Below are 24,010 nucleotides of genomic sequence, written 5' to 3'. Positions count from 1 at the left end.
AGGACTTTCTATCAACCAGAGTCAAGCTTAACAGAAAGTTTAACATATAAGAGTCAATATGAAAGAGAAATTTTAAGAAACTTAATGTGGACAAACTGTTTAAACGTGGACAAATTATTATTTTTTTGTGTATATATATATATATATATATGTACATATATATACATACACACATATGTATGTATAGAAGATTAACATCAACAATAGATTAGCTCAAAAGAAAGATTAGAAGACTAAGGTAAAAATAACAATTATGTTACACAGATGAGGTACAGAGGAAGAATAGACATAGAAGCATTAGAGGGTGGAGGAGGGCTCATAGTTTTGAAAATCTACTCACATTAGCAATGGGGTTCAATGGGTAAAACTATAAATATAGCGTGAAGGGTATATAACACCCTCCAAAATCTATAAAGAAATAAGGGGGGAGGTATGGGCAAATGGGGAAGCAAAGGGTGAGGGAGACGAGAGAGGGATCCTTGGGTAGGGAGAGGTTAAATAATAGCAAGGCAAATTATGGAGCAGAATTTAAGTAAAGCAGCAGCTTTAGGATAGGATAGGAAAAGCATGTGCATATGTGGGGTGGATATAGATGTGAATGTGTGTATGTATCTATATATCTATGTATGTATACATAAATATAGCTTGTCTTAAATGTAGCTTGCTTGGGAGTAGTGGGAGAGAATGAAAGGGGTGGGAAAAAGAATAAAATAAGGTAAATAGGAGAGAACGAAAGAACAATTTATAAGAAGGTAAAGAAAAAATTCATTCATAACTATAATTTCTTCTAATAATATATAATATAATTTCTTAATATGATAATTTGTTGTTATATATTTTGAATCCTCTCTCATGTTCTGCTGGGCAAATGCCAATGTTCTCTTTTGTTTTGCTTTATTTTGTTTTGCATTTCTTTTCTGTTTTCTTTTTTTCTTACTGAAAAAAGGAAAAAAAAATTTTGAGTGGCTTTCTTTTCAGTTAGATGACATTTTATTTACTTTTATCATTCATTATTATTCCCCTCCTCCATTTTCCTACAACAGATAATCCTCACCACCATCAATTACATTTGAAAATTAGTTTATTTGAAGCCAGGGGATAATAGATTCAAAAAAAAAATTCTTTCCTATTCTTTAGGAAGCCACATTTTTTAAACTTTTAGTACTTTCTATGTAACTAAAGGTTACAGTCAGCTTTTATATGTCAGATTTGTGGGAAATAATGTGACATATCCAGACTAATATGTGTAATTCTTCTCATCTATAACCATTAGATAATATGGAAGATAGAAAGGAAGTAGGTATAAGGATTAAGAATCTTTGCATAATGGCCGTCCTCATGAATCTCTTAATCTGATCAAGATGTTGAGACTAACATATGAATCTATTGGTATGATGTTGTCTAATATTAGTTAAGAATTATGTAATGATATATAATTAAATGCTAAGTTGTTTGGTAAATCTCTAAATTCTATAACAATTTTGAGAAAGGGTAACTCAGAGGGAGAGGCTTTATTACTTAGTTTCTGTAATAGGGACATTCAATATTTTACGTGAAAGTCTCAACTAGCATTCTTCTAAATTCTCTCCCCAAAGAGGGCAATTTGAGTAACCAAGGAGAGAAGTAGTAGATCTCCCCATTCCCAATACACACACACACAAACACATACAATGCATTTGCATATGTATATATATATGCACATACATGTATATATATTTTTAAAATTAGCTGGTATTGATGAGGTCTAGATATGGAGTACCTAAATGAAATTAGGGTTTAGTTGAGGTCTAATACAGGTTCGGGGTACAGGGAGTCAAATAGAGCTCCCCTGCCATCCTTTTGGATTCGGCACAAGGATACGGAGTTAAATGAGGTTTAGTGATGGCACAAGTCCCCAGTAAAGGAATTTATAGGCCCAAAAAGCTAGATTGATAAAAGAGATTTATTATGGGGTTTGGAAGTAAAGTATAAAGAGATAAGAAGAGCACCGGAAACAGGATTCCAGTGGACAGAGATCCCTGGCATGCCAGGCGTAAGGCATGTGAATCAAAAGGTCCTGGATTCATCAACTAGGAGGGGTTGGGAATCAGAAAGAAAGGAATAATCAGTTCTTAAAGGGACCACACCCGCATCAGTATCTTATAAGAATGGGAGTTGTTACAAGTTTCTGGAACCATCTAGCTTTTCAGTCTGGGTTTTTGCAGAGTGCCAAAGAGTGCACCACTACCATCTATTACAATAAAGCCAAACTTGCTATCATCAGACAGTAGCGCTGTAAGAGCCTCTGTATGGAATTTGTTGTCACACAGATACAATGATGTATTGATTGGTGAATAGAACCAAATTGGTATTTGTATTCACATATGGAAATAAAGATAATGAATTATATATTTAATATATTCTCCATGGCAGATACCTATTTCTAGGCCAATCAAAATATTCTGTAGGCACCTTCTTGCCTTGTTGGGCTTGCTTCCTATCTCTCACCCTTACTCTGGCAACTATAATCAGGTCAATATTATCAGTGCTTCCAGAAAGGGAATGTGAACTAACTCCTTTGTGGTTCTACTCATTATCCTTGCGACTTCCAGATCCCAAAACTCCTCTTTAGATACTGTCATCTCATCCTATTAAATTTCTTGAGGGCAAAGCCTGGCTGTTTGGTATATGTGTCCCTCATGCTTACCCCAGTAGAACCCAGCACATAGTAAGGACTTAATAAAGGCTTCTTTATCCTCCCTACCTGCTCCATTTCATTTTAGTGCTGACCCCCTCAGGACTGGAGTGCATATTCTTGGCCTTATGACTTTCAAGTTTTATTTCTGCTTTGCTCTTCTCTTTCTACAATGTATCAGCTTTTTCATTCTTATCTATTGCCCACTGCCTGGCATTTTACGTCCTGTTTTGCCACATTAAATTGGGCTAAGAGTTCTAAAAAATTTTTTGTTAGGTTTGAGCATTGTTTTGTACTGGAAATGTAAAGTTTAAATGAGACAAGTATTTAATGTTAGATTTTCCTAATTAGGATCAATTGTCAGATCTATGGCTAATGGAAGAATTGATGACTAATTGAGATGAAAGCATTACTAGATATAAAATGCATAATTTTGACTGATCACATTTTTAAAAATTTACACAGACAATACTAATGCACTCAAGATTAGAAGGAAAGCAGAAAGATAGATGGAAATTTATAATAAATGTCTCTGATAAAGACCTCATTTTTCAAATATATAGAGAACAGTCAAATTTATAAGAATACAGGTGATTCCCCAATTGACAAATGATCAAAGGAAATAACTTTGATTTCTTTATGTGAAAACTGCCTATCTATAGTCAATATGAAAAAATGCTTTAAATAACTATTAGAGAAATACAAATCAGAACAGCATAAGTCATCATATATCAAACAAAACCCTTCAAGAAGAGATAGTAAAAAAAAAATTAATACCCCTTCCAAAACAAACCCAGGAACTAGCAAAATTATATTAAAAAAAACTTTTTATACAAATAAAATAATTTAAGTAATTAGAGAAATATTTATTATTCATGAGTAGGCAGGATCAACATAATAAAACATAATAAAAAAGACAATTTTGTCTAATTCAAATATTCAACTCCATCCCAATTAAAATTACCTAATAATTTGTTGACTTAGAAAAAATAATCAAAAATAACAAAATTCATTTGGAAAAACCAGAAGTCAAAAATATAAAAGGAAGTAATGGAAAAAGTATAAAGGAAGGAGGATTAATAATACCAGATCTTAAATTGCATTATAAGGCAGTGATTATCTTTTTTTTTTTTTAATGCAACTTTTTATTTTCAAAACATACACAGATAATTTGACAGCACTGACCCTTGCATAACCTTGTGTTTCAGATTTTCTCCTCCTTCCTCCCACCCCCACCCCTGGATGTCAAACAATCCAATATATGTTAAACATGTTAAAATGTATGTTAAATCCACAGTGCATAAACATATTTATACAATTCTGTTGCTGCACAAGAAAAATCAGATCAAAAAAAGAAAGTAAATGAGTTAAGAAAACAAACTGCAAGCAAACAACAATAAAAAGAGTGAGACTGTTACGTTGTGATCCACATTCAATTCCTACAGTCCTCTCTCTGGGTGTAGATGGCTCTCTTCATCACAAGATCACTGGGACTAGCATTAGTCATCTCATTGTTGGAAAGAATCGTGTTCATCAGCATTGATCATAGTATAATATTGATGTTGCCGTGTACAAATGATCTCCTGGTTCTGCTCATTTCACTTAGCATCATTTCACTTAGCAACAATAATAATTGTTCTATATTAAATATACATGGAATAATAATCCATAACATGTCATATACCATAACTTATTCAGCCATTCTCCAATTGATAGGCATCCACTCAGTTTCCAGTTTCTTGCCACTACGAAAAGGGCTGCCACAAACATTTTTGCAATGTGGGTCTCTGTCCCTCCTTTAAGATCTCTTTGGGATACAAGCCTAGTTGAAATACTGGATCAAAGGGTATACACAGTTTGATAACTTTTTGAGTACGGTTCCAAATTGCTTTCCAGGATGACTGAATCAGTTCACAGTTCTATCAACAATATATTAGTGTCCCAGTTTTCCCACAACCCCTCCAACATTCATCATTATCTTTTCCTGTCATCTTAGCCAATCTCAGAGGTATGTAATGGTGTCTTAAAGTTATCTTAATTTGCATTTCTCTGATAAATAGTTATTTAGAGCACCTTTTCATACAATTAGAAATGGTTTTAATTTTTTACCTAAAAATTGTCTGTTCGTATCCTTTAACTATTTATCAATTGAAGGAATGGCTTGAATTCTTAAAAATTTGAGTCAGTTCTCTATATATTTTATTATTATTATTATTTTTTATTTTATTTTATTTTTTAATTTTTAAATTTTATTTAATAATAACTTAATATTGACAGAATCCATGCCAGGGTAATTTTTTTACAACATTATCCCTTGCACTCATTTCTCTTCTGATTTTTCCCCTCCCTCCCTCCACCCCCTCCCCAGATGGCAAGCAGTCCTATATATGTTAGATATGTTATAGTATATCCTAGATACAATATATGTTTGCAGAACTGAACAGTTCTCTTGTTGCACAGGGAGAATTGGATTCAGAAGGTAAAAATAACCCGGGAAGAAAAACAAAAATGCAGATAGTTCACATCTGTTTTCCAGTGTTCTTTCTTTGGGTGTAGCTGCTTCTGTCCATCACTTATCAATTGAAACTCAGGTCTCTTTGTCAAAGAAATCCACTTCCATCAGAATACATCCTCATACGATATCATTGTCAAAGTGTATAATGATCTCCTGGTTCTGCTCATTTCATTTAGCATCAGTTCATGTAAGTCTCTCCAGACCTCTCTGTATTCATCCTGCTGGTCATTTCTTACAGAACAATAATATTCCATAACATTCATATACCACAATTTATCCAGCCATTCTCCAGTTGATGGGCATCCCTTCATTTTCCAGTTTCTAGCCACTACAAACAGGGCTGCTACAAACATTTTGGCACATACAGGTCCCTTTCCCTTCTTTAGTATTTCTTTGGGATATAAGCCCAGTAGAAACACTGCTGGATCAAAGGGTATGCACAATTTGATAACTTTTTGGGCATAATTCCAGATTGCTCTCCAGAATGGTTGGATTCGTTCACATTTCCACCAACAATGCATCAGTGTCCCAGTTTTCCCGCATCCCCTCCAACATTCATCATTATTTTTTCCTGTCATCTTAGCCAATCTGACAGGTGTGTAGTGGTATCTCAGAGTTGTCTTAATTTGCATTTCTCTGATCAATAATGATTTGGAACACTTTCATATAGTGGTAATAGTTTCAATTTCATCCTCTGAAAATTGTCTGTTCATATCCTTTGACCATTTATCAATTGGAGAATGGCTTGATTTCTTATAAATTTGAGTCAGTTCTCTATATATTTTGGAAATGAGGCCTTTATCAGAACTTTTAGCTGTGAAGATGTTTTCCCAGTTTGTTGCTTCCCTTCTAATCTTGTTTGCATTAGTTTTGTTTGTACAAAGGCTTTTTAATTTGATGTAATCAAAATTTTCTATTTTGTGATCAGTAATGGTCTCTAGTTCATCTTTGGTCACAAATTTCTTTCTCCTCCACAAGTCTGAGAGATAAACTATTCTATGTTCCTCTAATTTATTTATAATCTCGTTCTTTATGCCTAGGTCATGGACCCAGTTTGATCTTATCTTGGTATATGGTGTTAAGTGTGGGTCCATGCCTAGTTTCTGCCATACTAATTTCCAGTTATCCCAGCAGTTTTTATCAAATAATGAATTCTTATCCCAAAAGTTAGGATCTTTGGGTTTGTCAAACACTAGATTGCTATAGTTGACTATTCTGTCTTGTGAACCTAACCTTTTCCACTGATCAACTAATCTATTTCTTAGGCAATACCAAATGGTTTTGGTGACTGCTGCTTTATAATATAATTTTAGATCAGGTACAGCTAGGCCACCTTCATTTGATTTTTTTTTTCATTAATTCCCTTGAGATTCTCGCCTTTTTATTGTTCCATATGAATTTTGTTGTTATTTTTTCTAGATCATTAAAATATTTTCTTGGAAGTCTGATTGGTATAGCACTAAATAAATAGATTAGTTTAGGGAGTATTGTCATCTTTATTATATTCACTCGGCCTATCTAGGAGCACTTAATATTTTTCCAATTATTTAAGTCTGACTTTATTTGTGTGGACACTTTTTTGTAATTTTGCTCATATGATTCCTGACTTTCCTTTGGTAGATAGATTCCCAAATATTTTATGCTATCAACAGTTATTCTGAATGGAATTTCTCTTTGTATCTCTTTTTGTTGGTTTTGTTGGTGATGTATTAAAATGCTGAGGATTTCTGGGGATTTATTTTGTATCCAGCTACTTTGCTAAAATTATGAATTATTTCTAATAGCTTTTTAGTAGAATCTCTGGGGTTCTCTAGGTATAGTTCTCTATATATTTTAGAAATGAGACCTTTATCAGAACTCATAAATGTAAAAATGATTTCCCAATTTATTGCTTCCCTTCTGATCTTGTCTGCATTAGTTTTATTTGTACAAAACCTTTTTAACTTAATATAATCAAAATTATCTATCTGGTGTTCAGTTATATGTTCTAATTTGGATACAAATTCCCTTCTTTTCCACAGACCTGAGAGGTAAACTATCCTATGTTCTTCTCGTTTGCTTATAATATCACTCTTTATGTCTAAATCATGAACCCATTTAGATCTTATCTTGTTATGTGGTATTAAGTATGGGTTGAGTAAGGCAGTGATTATCAAAACTATCTGGTGCTGGCTAAGAAATAGAAAGGTAGATCAATGAAATAGATTAGATATACCGTTACAATAGTAGATAAACATAATGATCTTGTATTTGATAAGATTTATCCAAAGATTTATGATTTTAGGATAAGAATTCATTTTTTGAGAAAAACAAATTGTTGGGAAAATTGGAAAACAGTATGATTAAAACTAGACATGAATCAATATCTCACAGCATTTCCCAGAGTTAAGGATGTATGACAGATATAAAGAGAGATTTTACCAGAAAATTAGAAGAACATGAAACATATTACTTATCAGTAAAGTACTTATCAGACTTATGGATAGGTGAATAATTTATGAATAAATAAGAGATAGGAGCAAAATTAGATACAACATGGATAATTTTAATTACATTAAATTAAAAGGGTTTTCCACAAATAAAAGAAATGTAGTCAAGATTATAAGAAAAGCAGAAAATTGGGGGGAATTTTATAGATAGTTTATCAGATAAGAGTTTCATATCTAAAATATATAAAGAACTTTGTCAGATCACAAGAGTATGAGTCATTCTTCAATTAATAAGTGGTCAAAGGATAGGAACAGGCAGGCAGTTTTCCAATGAAGAAATCAAAATAACTTATAGTCTTATAAAAATGATTTGTTGTTGATTAGAAAAATGCAGATTAAAACAATCTTGAGATATCATTTTGTACCCTCCATTTGGACTTTAGTGATAGAAGGGGAAAGTGTCAAATGTTGGAGAGGATGTGAAAAAATTGGTTCACTAATTGATTATTGGTGGAATTATAAAATGATCCAACAAGAACAATCTGCAATTATGCCCAAAGTTATTAAACTGCCTACACTCTTTGACCCAGTAGTACCACTTGGTCTTTTTCTTTTTTGGGGGGGAAGGGGACACTTTCTTTTTTAATTATTATTATAGCTTTTTATTGACAAAACATATGCATGGATAATTTTTCAACATTGACCCTTGGAAAAACTTCTGTTCCAATTTTTCCCCTCCTTCCCTCTGCCCCCTTCCCTAGATGGCAGGTAGTCCCATACATGTTAAATATGTTAAAAATATGTTAAATACAATATATGTTTACATATTTATACAGTTGTCTTGTTACACAAGAAAAATCGGATTTAGAAAGAAGGTAAAAATAACCTGGGAAGAAAAGCAAAAATGCAAGTAAACAACAACAGAAAGAGAGTATAAATGCTATGTTGAAGGCCATACTCATTTCCCAGTGTTATTTGCTGGGTGTAGCTGCTTCTGTTCATCACTGATCAATTGGAACTGATTTGGATCCTCTCATTGTTGAAGATAGCCATTTCCATCAGAATTGTTTTTGAAGTGTATAATGATCTTCTGGTTCTGCTCATTTTACTTAGCATTAGTTCATGTAAGTCTCTCCAAGCCTCTCTGTATTCATGCTGCTAGTCATTTCTTACACTTGGTCTATTTCTTAAGATGATTAGAGAAAAAGGAAAAGAACCTATATGTTTTTAAAAATGTTTGTAGCAGTTCTCTTTATGGTGACAAAGAATTGGAAACTGTAGGATGCCTATCATTTGGGGAATGGTTAAGCAAGTTATGGTTTATGATTGTAATGGAACACTCTTATGCTATAAGAAATTATAAATATGAAGATTCCAGGAAAACCTGGGAAGACTTGCATGAACTGATGCAAAATGAAGCGAGCAGACATGTTTGGCATGTATGGGACTGCTTGCCGTCTGGGGGGGGGGGGGGGGGGCGAGAGAGGGAGGGGAGGGGGCGGGGCATGGGCGAGTGCAAGGGATAATGTTGTGGGGGATTGCCCTGGCATGGATTCTGTCGGTGCAGGGTTGTTGTTGGATAAGATGGAATTGAAAAAAAAAAAAATGAAGCGAGCAGAAGGTGGAGAACATCGTACACAATAACAGCAATAATGTATGATGATTCTTTATCTACTTTCAGTAATACAGGGATTCAGGGCAATTCCAAAGGACTCATGATGAAAAATGCTATCCTTTTGTAGAGAAAGAACTGATGGAGTCTGAATGCAAATCAAAGCATACTATTTTTCATTTCCTTTTTTTCTTTTTTTGGGGGGAGGGTCTGTATTTTCTTTCACAATATATAACTGTTGTGGAAATGCATTTTTCTTGTTACACATGGATAACCTAATATATTTGCTTATTTCTCAGAAAGGGAGGAGGGGGAAGAGAGGGAGAGAAAGGGAGAACTTAGAATCTAGTATTTTTTAAAAATAGTGTTAAAATTGTTTTTACATATAATTGAGAAAATAAAATATTAAAAAAATAGGATTAGTCAATCAATCTACAAGCAATTAAGTGCCTGCCATGTGCCAGACACATAGATGCTAGAAGTTGGGGATACAAAGATAAAAATAAAGCTGTCCCTGTATTAGAAGAATTTCTTTCTTTTGGGGGAACAATATAAACACATAAAATCAGGTATCAAATTGTATATGTTTAACATATCAAATTGCTGTCTTGGGGAGGGTGAAGATAAGGGAGAGGGAAAAATTTGGCATTCAAAAATCTTACAAAAATTGATGTTAAATATCTTTATGTCTAATTGGAAAAAATACTATTGAAAGTCTAAAAAAATTAAAAAGTAGATATCATATGTATACAAAGTAAATTCAGAGTAAGTTCTGAGATAAAAGTTATTTCCAGGTGAAGAAATTAGGAAAGGCCTCATATAGGAGGTAGCAAGTGATCTGAGTTTTAAAAGGCTTTATAAAAGGCATCAGTGAGCAAGGGATGCATTCAAGGCAAGGGGATAATCCTATACAAAGGCACAGGAATAAGAGAGACAACAAGGAGCCAGTTTGACTGGACCACTAGAGTCCCTGAAAGGGAGTAATGTATGTTAAGTCTGGAAAGGTAGTCCAGGGCCAGATGGCAGTGGACTTCAAGTGTTAGATAATGAGCAGTCCCTGGAGTATTTAGAGAAAGGCAATGATATGCTTGAAGCTGTGCTTTAGGAATCTTAGTTTGGCAACTAAATGAAATAGTTGTGCTGGATGATCTTTAAGGTTATTGTTAGGTATAAAAATTTCAGGGGGGGGGGCAGTTAGGTGGCATAGTGGATAGAGAGCACCAGCCCTAAAGTCAGGAGGATCTGAGTTCAAATGTGATCTCGGACACTTAATACTTCCTAGCTGTGTGACCCTGGGCAAGTCACTTAACCCCAATTGCCTCAGTAAAACAAAACAAAAAAAGTTTGCCTGTAAAATTTCTTCAAGAATCTGTTCAAGCAACAACCTTCTGCATGAAACCTTATCTAATTCTGCCAGCTGCTAGAGCCCTCTCCCACTCCCTTTTACCTTATTTTAATTATAATTATTTATGTGCAAAGAGGTTTTCCTGTTAGAAGGTTTCCTTAAGGGCAGAGTTTGTTTCATTTTTGTCTTTGTATTAGTGCCTGATATATATCAGGTAATTAATAAATGCTTATATTTCGATTGTTTGATGCCTCTAATTTATTATATCTACCATGATATAATTCTTTAAAATACATTTTACCAATGTATTTTGATTGTTACTTAATTTTCTTTTAAACCAAAAAAACTATACTATTTAAAAAAAAACTGATAGTATGTAACATTTCATAATCATGATCTGTCCCCTCTCTGTGAAGAAGATAATATGTTCTAACATGTATTATCAAGCATACTAGTGATTAATGTCCTTGATTTGATTTTTGTTGTCTTTTAGGATGATCTTCAATTATATTATTGTGGCATTTGTAGTGTTCTCCTGGTTTTATTTTCTTTATTCTTCATTAGTTCATCATTTTGAGACTGAAGTTTCTTGAATTCCTCATATTTGTCAGTCTTTATGTCAGTGTATATATGTATATATGTATGAATGTAACATAATTACATTTATATGTCACAGTTTGTCCAGCTACTTTCCAACTGACTAGCACAAATTTTCCTAATTTTTGTTACTACAGCAAGTGTTGCTATGATGATTTTGCTGTGTAGTATGTTTTAGAAGCTCTTTTGCTCTTGCTTCTCTTGTTCTCCTCAAGGGAATTGATATGAAGAGAAGAGTAGCAATTCTCCTTCACTTACTCCATCAGTCTGTTGCCAAGATCTCGCTTTTATTTTTGCAGGTTTTCATATATATATTTCTACTTTCTCCTCAACTGCTGCTCCCACACTAGTACAAGCCCTCCTTACACCTGGACTATTGAAATAGTCTCTTGGTTGGTTGCCCTGCCTCAAGTCTGTCTCCATTCCAGTCCATCCTCTGCTCATCTGTTAAAATGATCTTCCTAAAGCAGAGTTTTAACCATGTCACTTCCTTATGTGGCACTCTGTTCCATTTTCTAATTATTGGGGAATCCTATCTGGCTGTCATATATCTCTGTGAAGTTTAGGATCATAAAACATCAACTGTATCTCACCAGATGTGGTGGCAATGGCCTTGAGGGTTGATGGACAACTTCCCTTTGACCTTGGTTTGATTTCCTGAGCAAAAAAACTTCAGTAAGGCCAAGGTTAAGAAAGTACACTTGTGGACAAAAATGAAGTTACTCAGGTGTGAGATTGGGAAATGACAAACCCCACAAAATCCTTGAGTGTTTAATGTCTATCGATCTGTTCCATGACAACTTTAAGGTTTAAAACTAGTATCCTAAGCTAGGAAAGAAGATTCCCATTTTATTTGGTTTGATTAAGAACCCTCTTAGAGATGTCAGTTTTGGCTTTAAAAAAAAAAGAAAGAAAAAGAAAAAAAGAAAAGAAGAGAAAATTTGGAGAAAAAGAATCCTGGTAACAAAAGAGAATAGAGAGTCTTGGAGTAGTTTTCAGTTTGCTTTGGAGTTCAGGTCCCATATTTGGGTAATAGCAAGAAATCTCAGCCCCACAGATCTATGACCACCCAACAGAGGTCCGGGAGCATTTGTTTTGTCTTTATCCCTAGTACTTAGTGCAATGCCTGCCACATAGTAGACATTTAGGACAAGCTTGTTGCTTGATTATCTTCATCTGGAGCTATATAACTCCTCAGACATTTTGACACTGGGAACAAATTGGAGTTCTTGGAAGCCAGAATGAATTTCCAGGGCAATTTTTGTATAGCATTGCAGTCCTAGAACTGCAGTGTATATATGAATCAGAACTAGGTAAGCCAACTGCAGGGATAATAATTGTGGGGAAGGTTCTCACCAGTCAAGTAGTTATTCATTTTGGGCAGCTGTGCTTACTCTTCAGAGCATAGGAATTCTTAGTTCCTGTGGCACAATCTGGTGAAGGCTGTGGACCCTTTGTCAGAAAAGGTTTTTAAATGCATAAATTAAAATACATAGGATTGCAAAGGAAGTTACAAAGAAAATACCTACCAAAATACATATTTTTAAAAGTTCATCCCAGTTTAAGAACTCTTATCACAGAGTAGATAGAGTAAGATAGATTCTATGCATAGAATATTTCTTAATATCTGTAGCTGCAAATTCCCATGGTTAAGAATATACACATGCAACATTTTGGTCATATCCCTATGCTGGTACAAATAATGGATGCCATATATCTTATAGGAATTTCTCCTCCTGCTAAAACCAAGTTGTGATAAGTAGAAACATATTTAGATTGAAATTTCATTTCCCTGACCTTGTTCCTTGACCTCTCATGTCATCCATCTTTATCATATTATTCTTTCCATATCAAAATGAAGTAATTCTACAACAATTTGGATTTTTAAAAGTTCATTTCATATTAAGTTATTTTACGGGCATGTATTAATTACTTCAAGCAATCTTGTTGTATTCCAGCAACAATTCAATGGATTTAATTTCCCTGGTTTATTCAATCTTTCAAATGACTTTATTGCTCTTATTTTATACTCTCTCCTTGGAGAATTGGTTTGTGTTGATTACATTTTTTGCATATGCATCTAGTTACTAGCTTTTCTATTTAGCTATTTCATTATCACTTTAACCTAAACATGCCCAACACCAAATTAGTGAATCATCTTCATTAAAAAAAAATTAATAGTATTTTATTTTTCCAAATGCATGCAAAGATAGTTTTTAACATTCACCTTTGCGAAACCTTGTGTTCCAAGTTTTTCTCCCTCTCCTCTCTCCCCAAGACAGCAAGTAATCTGATATAGGTTAGATAGGTGTAATTCCTTTAAACATATTTCCGTATTTGTCACGCTGCAGGAAAAAAAAAAAATCCGATCAACAGGGAAAAAACAAAGAAAGGAAAGAAAAAACCAAATAAATAAACAACAACAAATATAAATAAAATAAAATAATATAAATAATAAAATAATAAAAAGGTGAAAATACTATGCTGTGATCCAATCTCCAGAGTTCTTTCTGGATGTGGATGGCACTTTCCATCTCAAGTTTATTGTAATTGCCTAGAATCATCTCATTACTGAAAATAGTCCATCACAGTTGATCGTTACATAATCTTGTTACTGTGTAAAATGTTCTCTTGGTTCTGCTCACTTCATTTATCAGTCCATGTAAATCTTTCCAGACTTTTCTGGTCAGCCTTCTCATCATTTCTTACAGAACAATAATATCCCATTACATTCATATGTCATAACTTACTCAGCCATTCCCCAACTAAGGGATAGCCACTCAACTTCCAGTTCCTTGCCACAACAAAAAGGTGAATCATCTTCATTTATTTCTTGTCTCAACTTCCCTATTTTTATCAGTACCACTATCCCTGAGGCTTATAACTTCAGAATCATCTTTGGTGAATTCTTCTTTATGTTTCATGTATCGTATCACTACCCAATCAGAATTTCTTTCTTTTAAAAGCAATAAATTCTTTTTATCAATAAGGTCAATATTCATTTCTTCTTTTCCATTTCTACTACTATCATTCTAGTCAAAGGCCATCATGAAGTTATGCTTGGTTTGTTGTAATGATCTTTTTTTTTTTAAGTAGTATTTTATTTTTCTAAATTCATGTAAAGATAGTTTTCAACTTTTATTTTTGCAAGACTTTGAATTCCAAGACTTATATGATTGATTCTATATGAAGTGAGCAGAATCAGGAGAACATTGTACACATTATGTGATAATCAAGTGTGATGAATTTGACTCTTTCCAACAGTGAGGGGATGCGAGGCAATTCCAATAGATTGGTCATGAAAAATGCCATGCACATCCAGAGAGAGAATTTTGAAGACAGAATGTGGTTCAAAGCATAGTATTTTCACCTTTTTTTTCCTTTGCTTGTTTTTTTCCTTTCTTGTGTTTTTTTTTCCTTTTGAAGATATTTTTCTTGTGCATCATGACGAATATGGAAATATGTTTAGAAGAATTGAACGTTTAACTTGTATGAGATTACTGTCTTGGAAAGGGGGAAGGAGGAGAAGAGGAAGAAAAATTTAGGACATAAAGGTTTTGCAAAGATGAATTTAAAAAAAGAATTTTTGTTCCACATTTTTTTCCTTCCTTATTTCCTTCTTCCCCAAGACCATATGCACTCTGATATAGGTTAAATATGTGCAATCCTTTTAAACATATTTCCATATGTAATAATCTTTTAAATGGGCTCCTATTATTCCTCTTTTTTCTCACTTATCCAGTTTATCTTTGCTAAATTAACAGTTTTGTCTTGTTACTCTCTTTTTAAAAAACAAATGAACCTTTCATGGTTCTCCATTACATCCTGTATAATGTTCAAATATGTGTGATTTCCAAAGTCCTTCATAATCTGGTTTGAACTGTATTCTGCTTGAATATTTACCGAAAAATATTCACTATTCCTTCTTCCTCCAGCTCTCTTATTCATTCATCTATTCATATAAATATATAACATGGTTGGTACTCATTAAATAAATATCTATTAAAAGATGTGTATAATCCTGCAACCAGAATTTATCGTCAGTATCTGCAAAACAATTATTTTTTTCAGAGAGAGAATTTCTGAGATTTTAAGTGTTTTGGAGAAGGGAAGACAGAAAATTTAATATAAAATTGGAAGGAAAACAGTGGATGGGCAATGAAAAAGATCTGTCAACAATAGAAGACATGTCACAAGGCATTGCATTATTAATTAGCATTTGAATTACATTATATAGACAGTTATTACTGAAATAGTTCAGAGAAAGAAAAACATCCCTTCAAGCTGATATTAGAAGGGTGTTAAGGAAGGAAGGTTTTACAGAAGAGCTGGACTTCAGCTCCATCTCAGATTTATTTATTGGGGAAAATTATAATCTCTTGGGTTCTCACGTGGCTTTGTTTTCAGAAGTCTGCTTTGATCTTCTCTAATGCTGAATACATTTATTAGTTGGCCGAAAGCCATTTGAAGCTTGCTGAATTCTTCCTGCCTACATAGATGCATAGGTTCCTAATCTAAGCTCTTTGATGGGTTACTATCTTTATATAATTTAATATAAAACTCCCTTTGATCATATTTTTAAATTTGCCTTCTAGAAAGGGCTTTTCTCAATTTCTACTTTTAAACTGTGTAATCCTACTGATTTTTAGTTCAGTTTTAGAATCCCCAACCCTTCATTTTATAACATTTTTCCTATATTTGGAATGTGGTGTTTTCTGTTTAGATATCAGTTACAGTGATTTCTAAACTTGGCCGAGTAAAGCTAACTGGTAACTTGAACCATTATTAATCAAATGTTCACCAGTATTTTGATTAGAAAAATGCACAGGTGCTTCTGTTTTTCCATGGGTCATGCAGATTATGTGGTTTTGTGGAAAGTCCTGGTATAAGCCGGTTTGTATTCAGGGGCTGACTTGCCACTTAATATTTCTGTGACCTTGAGTCAGTCACATCGTCTTATCTCTCTAGTCTTTGGTTTGCTCATTTTTAAAATGAGGGGACTGGACTAGATTTCTAAAATCTTTTCTAAATAATATATTTGTTGTTGGGGCGAGGAATGGGACTGTGTAGAAGTCTCAGTTTTGGTAAGAAAGGGACATGAAACTTTCAAAATTATTCCAAGTTACTTTTTTTGAGATTTAATTTATATAATTATGGCCACTACTAAAAGACATTTTATTTATTCCATATTGGTGAATTACCAGTCCTTAAATCATGTTAGGTTTATTTAGAATGTAATCTCTTGGGCATCTGTTCCACAATGAGGAAGAATGGGATTAGAGGCTTGGGGAAAAATGAAAGATGTAAAGCAGTATATCTATGGGAAGTACACGAGCTGAAAAGCTGTGATAGAGTGTGAGTGGAATTTTCTCTTCTTTGCATCTTTTCTTTCTCTCCTTCTTTCCCTTTCTGAATCATATTCACAGAAAAGATTAAAATGAGGAAGGAAGGAAGGATTTCTATGTGTTTGGGAGGAGGGGTGTCTATCTTAATCAGACCACAAATTCATTTAAGTATCTAAATAGTCTTTTTGTTAGTGATTTTTGTTCCTTTTGGCAGTTGTCTTTGGTAGTCATAAATGTGTGTGTGTGTGTGTGTGTGTGTGTGTGTGTGTTTTGGAGGGTTAAATTAGAATAGTTTTTGAGCAATAAAAGGACAATTGTATGTGTCTGCATTGTTCCTGCTTACATGCTGATACATAAAACTATAGGATATAGCTAAGGAAGGAAATATGATATGAATAGAACTGCAGAGCACTGGTTTTTCAGTTGAAATAGAATAGCATAAATTTGTTGTATTCTATACCTTTTGGAAACTTTTTGGGATGAGGAGGATTGATAATAGTGATAATATAAATAATCATTCACATTTGTATAGAGCTTTAAGGTTTACAGAATGCTTCCTTCATAATAACTCTAAATAAATATCATCCTTCTTTTACAGATGAGAACACTCAAACTCAAAGAAATTGTGATTTGTCCTTGACTTATAGTTAGCAAATGGTAGATTCTGGAATAAAGTAAAAAATATTAGGGATGATCCAAGATTTGATGATTTTTTTATAGTGATCACTTTACATGTGAGAGGAAGATAATAGAAATGAATTCAACAAACATTTATTAAGCAATGCTATCAATCAACCAAACATTTATTAAAAGTAGTACATTCCAATTGCTATGCTGCTAGGCACTGAATATACAAAAAAAAATGGTTGGTACCCCTAAAGAACTGTTATTATATCATGTATGCATATCATTATTTTGCCTCATCTTGGTTAACCCCCAATTTGCATTTGTAGGTTTAGTTGGGAGGCCTGATTACCCCAAGTTCATGGTACTTCATGGGTCTGTAATCTTAAACCTATACCCCAGTAGCTCCTACCAGTATGTTTTCTTTCAGTAGTCAGCCATTTGATACAATTAACTCAAAGCAAAGGTATTTATTCTAATGAAATAGTAGCTACAAAACATGCCCCTCCATAAATCTGGGACTTACGCATCAGTAGAAAGGATGGAATCATTGGTTTAGAACAATAGTAGAGGAACACAGACCCTAGGGAACATATATGACTAAGCTAAATCATGCCTCTGATGGTGCAGAGCCCCATTACCCTTTCCTTCTCTTGGGCAAATTGTTTAGCTGGGTTCCATGAGCCTGTTTCTCTTTCTAAGTCAATGTTTGACTCATAGGGATAGTTTATTTTGTTGATTCCCCAAAGTCACCCTTCTGAGACCTATTTCCTGTCTCAACTGGGCTTTCTCGTGGTTGGGTGTAAGGTATCCTACTAGGGTAGTAATGATCCTAATGAACTAATAAGTAAGGTGTCATGGTAAAAAAAAAAAAAAAAACATTCTGGAGATGGGGAAAGACAGGATGAAATTCATACATTTTGACTCTCTAGGAAGGAAAAGGCATGGGTCAAGTCTGGGATGGTAGGCTAATAACGATGTAACTTGGAGAAGACTATTTTCTCAGCATCTCTTAAAATCCTCCTTAGATGCTTCCTCATGACAAGAAAATGACGTTAGGTTCTCAAAGGCTGTGCTGTTGAAGCCTAAGCTCTAGCAGGTTAACATGGCAGTGAGAAAAAAGTAATGAGCCTGAAGTCAGGAAGACTATGGTTCAAGTTCCATGTCAGACACTATGACTTTTATCCTTTTTGAGCCTCAGTTTCCTTATCTATAAAATGAAAGGCCCTAACCTCTAGCTCTTAGTCTGTGACCTATGCTCCTATTGATTTAGATGGGCTACAAGCATGAGCCTGCTTATGGATTATATGTCAGTTGTCTAAAAGATAAGCCTAGCTAAAGATGCTTACCTGGTTTGACTGCTGTGTAATGAGTTTTCAAGGAAACAACTTTGATATAATCAGGTATAGAGAAGTACCATCAGTGTTTAATAAAGGGGAGTGCCCCTTCATTTGCTGATCAAATTACCAATCTTTAAAGTAGAAATTTAGAAATGCTTTCTCACCAAACACTCTAACTTTAAGTGTTTAGAATATTATAGGTTAAAAAAGTCACATGAAATTTCAATATCAAGTTAAAAAATAAAATAAACCTAAAATGCATTTGAATGAAAATAACTTATTTAGTAGTGAGAAAAGGGGGATGGAGTCTGAACCATTTGGACCTGTGTGTGAGATGGGAAAACTCAGAAAAAATTCTTAAAAATTTCCTAAATTGAAGTCTTGCCAATTGATAATATATTGGTACTCTCAGTTTTCTAATATTCCAAGCATATAGTCAAACATCAAAAGCTATAATAGTGGAGGGAAAAAAAGAAAAGAAAAGAAAGGGGATGACAGCATTTAAAACCTCTTGCTTTTGCCTTTCTTGGCTTCCATGGGAAACTCTTATTATATTAATATTTCTGCTTCACTGGAGGGAGGACAGACTGAGAGTTTCCATTTCCACTTCCTATAGATACATTGAGAATGTGATTATATCTAAATGCCAGTATGGACATACCACAGAGTGTGAAAAGGGGAGTAATGTATGACAAAATTGGAAAGATAAGTTGAAGCCAAGATTTGAAAAGGAGTTTTTATTTGTTAAAGTAATGGAAACTCATTGAAATTTATTGAATAGGGAAATATCAAACTTGGATCTGTGTTTTAGGAAAATCAGCACTTTAGTGGTAATCCTATGATTCCTATTAATTTGTCTTTTGGACTAATTCACTCACACCTGAATTATTTTGGGAGTGATTGTGTAAATTAGAGTTATGAAATAATGTATGTAAAATGTTTTGCAAACTATATAGATGTATTGTGTGTTAATTATTATTGGTTAATGTTGTTATTTTTATTTTACTATTTTTTAAAACTTATGTCAATGTTAGTAGGATCAGATTTCAAAATGCTATTATAATATTTCCATACCCTTTCTTTAACTATTCTTTCTAAAAAATAAGCCAGCCCAGGATTAGTGATGTCAGTCTTCTTTCAATATTCTGACCACATCCGTACCCTTGACCTTTATTGTGCTTTATAGTTGTTATGGCAACAGCCTTTCATTTCATTCAGTGATGTTAAGAGGAACTCCTTTCTATGTCAGCCAGTGGCTGTTCCTTTAATAAGGACCTTCTCCTCTCCTACCCTTTGCTGCCCCTCTTTTTTTTTTTTTTTCCACCTTGGGGTAGTCTGTTTGTGAAGACTTATGGAGTGACAGACTCAACTCTCCTGTTTTAATCTTGAGTTCCCTATAATTATATATTACATGATGTAATGTCACACATCTATGATAAAGATACTTACTTTGTCCCTTCTTCTTTTGCAGTTAAAAGAGCCAAATTCCAGGGTTCACCAGGTAAGGCAAATTTTACATTATCCTACTTTTCTCCTACAGTAAAACTTGATTTTGAAGGTTGTGAACTGGCCCAGTGGTGTGCTGTGTTTTTATTGTCAAGTTATTTCAATGCTTACATTTTATTTTACTTTTAAAACTTTATTGATTCTTCTTGTTTTTGTCACCACCTATTCCCCTGGATTATTCTGTAACTAGGAAAAAGATTTAAGTAAAACCAGCCCACAAAATTATCAGGTCCAATAACACATAAAAATTCTCTTGCCAGTATTTTTGAAGACTGTACTTTTTGAAGACTCTACATCTCTTTGAAGAGAGAAGGGTCTTTTCTCATTTTCTCTGGAACTAAGATTCGTTATTGAAGTTAATCTAAGTTCAGATAACTTTTTTCTGATGTTTTAAATGTATTTTATTGTAGTTATTCTGCATATTTTCCTTCCTGGTTCTTTGCTTTCTTCATATGGTGCCATACCAAATGATATGTAAACACAAAAACACAACAAAACTACCAAGCCTCAATCACTGTAGAATGTGGGACACTATTTTGGAACTGGTTTAGTTATATAAAACATCAAGTATAGGGAAGATACTATTTGTATAGCCTTTAATAGTCACAAAACACTGTGTTTCTGTTCAATTTATAACCCAGTGCCTTTGATATTACTCCAAGTGGTAGTGCTAAATGTTGTAGATTTCTTGGTGAAATTAGATATATTCTTTCTACTTAAAGAGCTTACTACTCTGATAAGGGAAATAGAATGTAGAGAAACATTTATAAAACAAATTAGACAGTAAAGGCAAAGGAAAAATTTGTTACAAAATACCATGAGAAAATTGAGAGATTACTTTCATCTTGGGAAGAGAAAGGAATAAGGGAGTTTCCTGGAGAAGTGTAGTACCTTGGTTGAACCATGACAGAAGGGAGAGTTTCAAAAGACAGAAATAAGGATGGGGAAAATTTGTTTCAGACAATTCATTTTCTCTCCCTTCCTCTTTTCGTGTGTGTGTGTGTGTGTGTGTGTGTGTGTGTGTGTGTGTGTGTGTGTGTGTTTAGTGCATTGAGTAATCTAAATTCGCTGGAATTTAGAATATTAGGAGTGCTAATAAAATAGTAAGATTAAAAATTTTGGAGTTAGACTGTGGAGGGCTTTTGAAGCTCAGGATAAGAACTTATTTATTTGGAAGGTAATAGAGAAGCAGTGAAAGTTTTTGATGAGACTAGTGAATGGGAAAGATTACAAAGAATGTATGGGTATCAATGTAAAGGATAATTAGATTGGAAGGGAGAGAACAGCCAGGAGGACATTTTTATAATCTGAGAGATTATGAGAGACTGACTTAGAATATAGCCATGGGAAAGTAAAGAAGGTGGAAGTAATAGATGGAGGAAAGTTAACATGAATGATATACCCCTAATTAGAGACAGCATGGTATAATGGATAGAATGCTGCACTTGGAGTCAAAAAGCTCTGATTTCAAACCTAATGTAAGACAAAACTTCTGTTAGCCTTTAAAAAATATATATAAAATGACAGTGTTTAAAAGTAAGAGAAGGGACATACATTGAGAGAAAAATGTGGTGTTTGGACATGTTGAGTTTAAGGCACTCCAGGGATATACAGTTGGAAATATCTAATATTTGGTAACATTATCTTATTTAGTTGGCAACTTTAGGAAATTCGGTAACATCATAAGTATTATTATGCTGATTTTAATGTTTTTATTTTCCTACTTTTTAAAATAGATATAAAGAGCAGCATTTTAAAATCATAAATCAGTGAATTTGATTTCAATTTCTGGGAAATTTCTAGCCTAAATTAGTAGGATAATTTGTGAAAATCCAGAACAAGTTGTATTAAAAAAAATGCATTTTATTTCTTTTTAAGAGAACAAAAGATATGGCAGATAATATTTATATATAACAAATCCTAGTTTCTTTCTTTTTTTTTTTTTAATAACTTTTTATTGATAGAACCCAAGCCAGGGTAATTTTTTACAACGTTATCCCTTGCATTCACTTCTGTTCTGATTTTTCCTCTCCCTCCTTTCTCCCCCATATGGCAAGCAGTCCTTTACATGTTGAATAGGTTACAGTATATCTTAGATACAATATATGTGTACAGAACCGAACAATTTTCTTGTTGCACAGGGAGAATTGGATTCAGAAGGTATAAATAACCCGGGAAGAAAAACAAAAATGCAAGCAGTTTATATTCATTTCCCAGTGTTCTTTCTTTGGGTGTAGCTGCTTCTGTCCATCTTTGATCAATTGAAACTGAATTAGCTCTCTTTATCAAAGAGATCCACTTCCATCAGAATACATCCTCAAATAGTATCATTTTGAGGTATATAATGATCTCCTGCTTCTGCTCATTTCACTTAGCATCAGTTCATGTAAGTCTCGCCAGTCCTCTTTGTATTCATCCTGCTGGTCATTCCTTGCAGAACAATAATATTCCATAACATTCATATACCACAATTTACTCAACCATTCTCCAATTGATGGGTATCCACAAATCCTAGTTTCTAAACAGTTATTTTAGTGGTAATATTTTTAATTAGGGGATTGTTTCTGAATCTGTTTCACTAAATTTGGAACACTAGTGGCAAAAAAACCATAACTGGCATAAAGTGTATTATAGCATCGTCGTTCCTGGAACTGAAATGGCAAATATGATTTCTCCTATTTTCTTTAAGCAATCTTTAATAAAACAAAAAGTGATCTTTGACATAGATTCCTTTTTAAAGGGATTAATATTACATTTATATACATAAGCAACGAAGAAAATTATGGAACTAGACTAGATAAATGACTTGAGATCCTAACTCTGAGTCTATTATCAATAGATCAGTCATCATTTATTAAGCATTTATTTTGTGCCTAGGCACTGTGCTAAGAATACTAAGTACTCTTAGGACCTCAAAAATCCTTATTATTAGTTAAAAAGAAAAAAAAAAAGGAAGCCTAATTGTATAGGATTAATTATAGACTGATTTTACACATTCAACACTGGGATCCAAGTGAAGAAAATTTTAAAAATCAGATTTTTTTTTCATACCAAGCAGTGTTTTGAATATTCAGTAAGCATCCCAGAAAAAAGATTATGTTGGTAATGAAAAAATTGTTATCCACTAAGCTTCTTAGAACAGGGGTTCTTGATCATGAACTCCTTAGGCACTCTGGTGAAATCTATGGACCATTTTTTAGACTAATGTTTTTAAATGTATAAAATAAAATATGTTACAATAAAAAGGACTTCAGTTATTGAAATGGCTTCATAATTGATCTTCCTGCCTGAAATCTCTTCCTACTCTAAAACTTCCTCTACATTGCTGCCAAAACGGTTTTCCACTAATATATTGTTGATGGGGTTGATAATACATCATTGGTGGAATTGTAAAATGATCCAACCATTCTGGAGAGCAATTTGGAACTATGCCCAAAGAGTTATCAAACTGTGCATATTCTTTGATTCATAAGTGCTACTACTGGGTCTGCATCCCAAGGAAAACTTAAAGAAGGAAAAAAGACACACATGTGCAGGAATCATTTTATGAAAAGGTTCCTATTTTCCAGGATCAATAACATCAGTACTGGTCCAATTACATACAAACTCCTCATTTTCTTGACTCCCTTTTCCCCCTTACCCTCCCCACTCCAGTCCATTAGCTTTGTTTTTTCCTGAAAGGGTCATATGATGAAAAGTGAATGGTGAGGGCTACTTATGTGAATCATGACCCTCAAACTTTTATGGGTTGTGATCCATGTAAATTAACCAAAACCATTAATTCATGTATAAACTTTTGTACACATTTACTTATACATATTTTGTGGAAGGTACATAAACAGATAATTTTACAAATATTTCCCACAATTCTCTGTATACATGCATATATTTCCATCATGAGTATTTATGTCTCTTTTTTGATGGCATATAAATTTCTTTGAATCTCTTCTTAGTTGGATTGATCCAGCTGGCTAGAGTTGAAGGCAGAACATGTAGTTTAGGATAGGAAGGATCAGGGCTAAT

Source organism: Antechinus flavipes, chromosome 1 (genome assembly GCF_016432865.1).
Source record: "Antechinus flavipes isolate AdamAnt ecotype Samford, QLD, Australia chromosome 1, AdamAnt_v2, whole genome shotgun sequence".
Taxonomy (NCBI): Eukaryota; Metazoa; Chordata; class Mammalia; order Dasyuromorphia; family Dasyuridae; genus Antechinus; species Antechinus flavipes.
This window is presented reverse-complemented; position numbering follows the sequence as displayed.